Genomic DNA, 7150 nt, shown 5'->3' with positions numbered 1-7150 from the left:
CGAATTCTTTAAAGGTGTTGGTGTGAAGAACAAAGTGAAGTTGAGATGTGAGGTTTGAAGTGTGGAAGTGTGTGAAGAAGTGTTGGAGTCTTGGACGGGTACCAATTGAGGTGGTCTAATGTGTGGAGCCTAAGTGAAGTGTTTAAGATTGTGGTTTCTTTGTCAACATGTTCGAGGTGCTTATTCTAAAAGGTAAAGGTTATTTCTTAATGCTTTTGTGAGGAAACTCACAGTTTAATTGGAGGAAGAATATTAGCCTCCAAATTGGTACATTATTTGGCACATTTTATTGGTCTATACCGACACATTTATAGCATTTTGGCTATTGAAAATATTTATTTTTATATGCTTTCATTATAAAATCCATTGTAAATTGACATGGTGGGTTCACATAAATTTTAGAATTCATGGTCACTAATATGAGTGTGTGAGTTTTCAACTTTTGGAAGATTGGAGGACACTTTTTGAGGTTCTTTATTTGCAAAAATGAAAGTTTTTTAGACCTTAGGCAAAGGATGTACATTTTTAATAATATCAAGAAATAACATGGAGGTGGTTGAGGAAGCTGTGCATGACTCCTTTCTTATGAAAAGGGAGTTCTTTCTTTCTCTCTCTCTCTTGGTTGGCACAACTCTTGCTCTCTTATTTCTTGTTGTTGCTTATTCTTGTATCAATGGAAGAAGGAGGAGATAGTGATGATGATGATATTTTCTATGTGCCCAAGTCCTTGTGAGTCAGTGGGTTGTTTTCTTGGTTTATGAGAGAGCAATCTATAGGTTTCATGGTGAGGGGGCTAAGAGTGAGTGGGTTGTTTTCTTGGTTATGAGAGAGCAATCTATAGGTTTTATGGTTAGGGGCTAAGCCCTAAGCATATATTTTGCTACCTTAAAACCTTAGTTTTATGTCTATTATGAGTGATGGATGAGAGCTGATCATTAATATATTTAGTATTTAATATGCCTTATTTTGTAAAACTAATATTGTTACCGGTTTCTGGGTTTCATTAGGTTCCCATGCCTATTTTTTGCATATTAGCTATTTCTAGAAAAATTTTACGTATATTAAAAAAATTATTTATTTTTGGTAATTTTAAATAGGTGACGCTTGTAGGTTATGTTGCCTTGCACTGAGATGGACTTTGGATATCTAGTGGGATGTAGATTTGTGCATAGTGTGAGGTTTATGTGTGTATAGGAGCCCTCGGGACCAAATTTGGAACCGGGCTAGATATAAAAGGGTGCAAGTTAATGTGAAGAGATCTTCATAATTCATGTGAAATGGTGGTTTTAGGAGGAGAAAGAAAATCATGCTTTTCATGCAGCCATAGAGGAGCTTATTAGATAGATTTTGGGGAGTGGAAGGTGGTAAGCATGCATTGGGGCTATCTTCTATGGGTTATTATCATGAGAATATATTTTAAGTCCTCTAGAAAAATATTATTTATCCCCTCTTGAGTAATTTGGGGACGCCTGGGTTACTCTTGCGTCATGCCGGTTAGGTTAATATTGTGGGTGACACCACTATAAATATTAATACGTGCGGTATAGTGACGTATGCTTGGGGCCGTCTATGATTATTTCAGTTAGGTTTGTACGGCAGGGTGATTCCTGGGGTACTTACGCCTGATAGTCATGAGTTGGTTATGATTTGTGCCTGTTTAATATTTGTGGTATTAATTTAATTATTAATTGGGCTTATATTTTCAGGTGATGAAGATTATGGAAAATGAAGAGTTTACTTTGGAAGAAATGTCTTGGTTCATCATATTTAATTTTTGGCAAGCATAGTAGCTTGCAACCTTAGCAAATGATTTTTCCATTTTGAACTTTAGGAAATATACATTTATAATGTGGAATTTATTAAAGCCTATGGCTTTACCCTAGTCCCAATATTTGACACTCTATTTTTGTAAAAGAAGAGTGCCGTGCTCTCTAAAAGCACATTTTGTATATTTTGGAGCTATGGCCTATTTTTGGTGGAAAGAAAGCTAATAAAGAACTACTCTTGTGTGGGGGGGAAGGCCACACACAAGGGGGGGAAGATTGCACCCAGCATGGTCTATTGAGCTAAGTATTTTAATTTTGTTAAGTGTTTGAATTTCAATTAATTTGATTTAGTTGAAGCTTGCAAAGCATTGGTTTTTATAGTTGAATCAATTCTTGTGAATTCTCTACTCTTCCACAATCTATCCTAGAGTAAGATTCCGGTTGCAGTGGTATCAGAGCTTGGGCTAGGAGATTTGTGGAGAAGGTAGGAAAGGGCTTCATCTTCTCAAAAATCAAGGAAGTGCAGGAATTTATCCATTGGATAGAAGGGTGCTTTGTAGGTCTTTACCCAAAGGTCAAAAATTCAAAACTAGATCTACTCACAAACCCACTCACCACCCTGCAAAACCACGCCTCTCTATCAAAAAGTGGTTTTTCTAAATATTCAGAGAAATCAAAATCTGACCGCATGGATGAAATCCCCATAGCCAGAAACCTCACATGATTTTCTCAAAAATCAGAAAGCTTCAAGCACTAGCAAATCTATAATGGACGGAGCATGTTTATCTGTGGAAAAGCCATTAAAAAAAATCACAAAATTCATGAAGAAATAGGCGCAATGTGGGCAACGCGCCGGCGCAAATTGACATTTGGTTTTGATTTAAAAAAATTACAAAGGCTTAATCCTCCATAAGCCTAATCAATCCTTAACCCAAAACCTACTTTTCCCAAGTCCCATGCAAGTCACATCACCTTTTTGAGCTTTTACTCCTCCTATTTTCAAATTTGAAGAGAAATTCAAAAAGGTTTCCTATTTTGAAATTTCTGGGTGCAGAAAAGTGATTTACAGGTTTTAAAAGGCTTAAAAATTGCCTAGAAAAGGCCAGAAAATTCCAAAATCATTTCTAAAAAATTTTGAAAAATTTTAGAAAATATTACAGAGATTGGGCAAGGTTTACAAAACTGTTTCAGCAGGTTTCAAAGTGCAGAAAATTATCTCATCAACAATTCGACTAGCCCAAGTCTTGTAAATCACGCGGAATCGCTCGGGATTTGTTTGAAGCGACGAGGATTCATCTCAACCATTGAACAGCGTCTTTGTTTAGCTTCAACCAAGATCAAATTGCGGGAGAAAAACAAGATAAGTACTTACATTTACTTTATTTATTTATATCAAATGGGCATCTTTCATTCAAAGTTTCCAACCTATGATTCAATACCAACCTGGAAAAGAAAATGTTGTTGCCGATGCTTTGAGTCGAAGACCGAATATCAACAACATTTCCATTATTGAAAGTGAACCATTTGTACTTATGAAAGAAACTTATGAAGTTGATCCATATTTTTTTTGAAATATGGATCAAATTGCGTGAAAACAATTAGACAACTCAAGGAAGTTATTCTCATAATGATGGCTATCTTTTCTTTGAGAAAAGATTGTGTGTTACTCAACCTTATAGACAACTTGTCTTGGAAGAGATGCACCAACCACCATTTGTGGGACATAGAGGAGTTTCCGCAACACTTCAAGTAGTTTCTCGAGAATTCTTTTGGTCTCATTTGAAGAATGATGTAGCTAAATTTGTAGCTGAATGTAACATTTGCTAAGCAATTAAAAACTACAAAGGCAAAGCTTTAGGATTGCTTATGCCTCTACCCATTCCTAATAGACCATGGGAACAAGTGTCAATGGACTTCATTACTGGTTTTCCTACTACTTCCAGTCATGACATGATTTGGACAATAGTGGACAGGTTTAGTAAGCAAGCCTATTTCATTCCATGTCAAAAGACACTAACTTCTCAGCAAGCCGCGAACATATTTGTCAAGCAAATCTTTGTTCATCATGGACTACCCAAAGTGATAGTTTCTGATAGAGATTCTAAATTTTGTAGTCACTTTTGGGTTGCTCTTTTCTCAAACTTAGGCACTAAGTTAGATTTTTCCACGGCTTTCCATCCGAAATCGAATGGATAGACCGAAGTCACAAATAGCACTATCCTAGATATGCTTAGAGCCTATGTTTCCCAGCAACCTAGTGCATGGGATAAGTACATACACCTACTCCAATTTGCTTATAATAATACTCCTCATTCTGCTACTAATCGAGCACCATTTGAGATTATCTATGGCAGAGCTTTGCCTATTCCGGCTACTAGACTCTCCCATAAGATTGAAGCTGCCGACTAATATGTTAGAGACTTTGATCACATTTTATATGAAGTGCGTGATTGTATTGCAAGAGCTCAAGAGCAGTATACATCTCAAGCAAATAGGAAGCGTAAAGATTTTTCATTTCAAGAAGGTGATTATGTACTTTTGAGAATTGAAAAACGGCGATTAAAGAGTGTAGAAAAATTTCCTGCAGTTAAGCTAGCGCCTAGATATTATGGGCCATTTAAAATCCTTCAAAAGATTAATGATGTGGCCTATAGACTAGAGCTTCCATCTAATTGGAATATCCACAATTCTTTTCATATCCATCTCTTGAAACCCTTTCGAGGAACACTTCCTACTCACCCAACATATGAGGAACCACCTCTTATTGAAGGAGAGGAAGAAGTACTAGTTCCTGATGCTATCATTGATAAAGAGATAACAACAACAAGAACAGGTAATCAATACTTCAAGTATCTTTTGACTTTCAAGAATCATCCTCAAGAAGATGCTAACTGGATGCCTGAGAGATTTTTTCGAGTTTACCCTGAAATTCTTCATTCTTTTCAAACCCAACAAATGACAATTGCAAACTCAAGCAAGAGGGATGTCATGAGAATATATTTTAAGTCCTCTAGAAAAATATTATTTATCCCCTCTTAAGTAATTTGGGGACGCCTGGGTTACTCTTGCGTCATGCCGGCTAGGTTAATATCGTGGGTGACACCACTATAAATATTAATACGTGCGGTATAGTGACATATGCTTGGGGCCGTCTATGATTATTTCAGTTAGGTTTGTACGGCAGGGTGATTCCTGGGGTACTTGCGCCTGATAGTCATGAGTTGGTTATGATTTGTGCCTGTTTAATATTTGTGGGATTAATTTAATTATTAATTGGGCTTATATTTTCAGGTGATTAAGACTATGGAAAATGAAGAGTTTACTTTGGAAGAAATGTCTTGGTTCATCATATTTAATTTTTGGCAAGCATAGTAGCTTGCAACCTTAGCAAATGATTTTTCCATTTTGAACTTTAGGAAAGATACATTTATAATGTGGAATTTATTAAAGCCTATGGCTTTACCCTAGTCCCAATATTTGACACTCTATTTTTGTAAAAGAAGAGTGCCGTGCTCTCTAAAAGTACATTTTGTATATTTTGGGGCTATGGCCTATTTTTGGTGGAAAGAAAGTTAATAAAGAAATACTCTTGTGTGGGGGGGAAGGCCACGCACAAGGGGGGGGAAGATTGCACCCAGCATGGTCTATTGAGCTAAGTATTTTAATTTTGTTAAGTGTTTGAATTTCAATTAATTTGATTTAGTTGAAGCTTGCAAAGCATTGGTTTTTATGGTTGAATCAATTCTTGTGAATTCTCTACTCTTCCACAATCTATCCTAGAGTAAGATTCCGGTTGCATTTATGCATTCATTTCTTCTCATTTTCACTACCATCTATGAGTTTAGAGCATGAGAAAAAGGGGGGTAATTAGCACAATGATTAAGGGGCTACACTTAGATAAATTAGGCTTAATTTTAAAATATTTTGAAGAAAGTGGACACATACAAGGCTTACCAATGTTCCTTATAGAGTCCTGAAGGCAAGAGCAACCTAATTTATGACATAAAATGCTCAAATATTTGGTTGGCTTGCTTAATTATCATAGCAATTAGTGAATATTAGGGATTATAATCAATATTTTTCTTCATAATTGAGATAAATCTTGATTAGATACACTTAATTTAAATAATAAAACATGGTTATAATAAAAATTAATGATGTAATTAAGCATTTTAATTTAATTTGATTGTAACCCGATTAACAAAGGAGCCCTAATTAATATTAGTGCTGCTTACAAACTGAGCCAAAACAAAGTAAGAGTCTAATAAAAGATGCTATTTTGAAATTTTTTAAATTATTGGATACTATTTACTATTTATCTTTAATTTCCAAAGTCAAAGAGCTGCAAATAGTAACTAATTTATATGGAGGAGAGTTAATTAAGGAAGTTTTATTAATAGTCATTAACACAAGAGTAGTTTATCATGCTTTACTTATAAATTTTTTAAAGCTTGATATGATTTGATTTAATAAGGATAACTATTGAATTATTAGGTATTTTTATGAGCTAAAACTTTAGAATTGATTTTTAATAAATAGTAAATGATTTTTCTCTCCTTTAAAAAATTAAAGGTAGTTTTTAAATATTATTTAGAGTATTCAGAAAGTGAGAAACCATAACGATAATTAATTGATTTAATTTCTAGGCTTATGTTTTGAAAACTAATAACTAAAAATTTATAACAAATTTGGAGAAAGTTTAAAAACAAGACTTACTTTATTTTTTATTAATTTATTAATTTATTTAAGGTTTGGGCTAGATAATGAATATATCTTACACTTGTAATGTTAAATGGGGGTAAATACGTATTACTTGGATGGTTAATAAGTGGAAATCTAGAAAGTATTAAGTCATGATCTAAAACTAATAAATGTTTATTTTGTTGTCTAGAGTGAGTGTGTGAAATTTGAGCTTAACTTGAGATTATTTGCTAGTACTTCCTTTGTTAAATGGATGCATTTTATAGCATAAATATATGATTGGGTACTTGTTTGAGTGGTATGAGGTTATCCTCAATGCTTAAATGCATACATTTATGAGTGTGTTATTGAATTATCAATTTATATAAGTACTAATGCATGTGAAATAGATTAATTAAGGGAAGGAAAAGGTGAATAAGGACTACGAACTAGAGTTGATTAGGAGTATAATAGAATTTAATTCAATGGCAATTAGCCATACAATAGCCCTTACATAGTGTCTTAGCCTAATACATGGCTAAGACAGAAACCCTAAAGAGTGACTAATTGAGGATACAATAAGCAAGGGTTAGGAGCACACAAGAAAATTGGTTGTTATTATTAATCTAACTCTAGAAGAAGAATGGCCAAGGTAATTAAACTCGTTTGATTTGCTATAAGTTTGAAATTGAGCAATGTGCTTG

Source organism: Cibotium barometz, chromosome 7, assembly GCF_041138505.1.
Source record: "Cibotium barometz isolate CiBa-2024 chromosome 7, ASM4113850v1, whole genome shotgun sequence".
Taxonomy (NCBI): Eukaryota; Viridiplantae; Streptophyta; class Polypodiopsida; order Cyatheales; family Cibotiaceae; genus Cibotium; species Cibotium barometz.
This window is presented reverse-complemented; position numbering follows the sequence as displayed.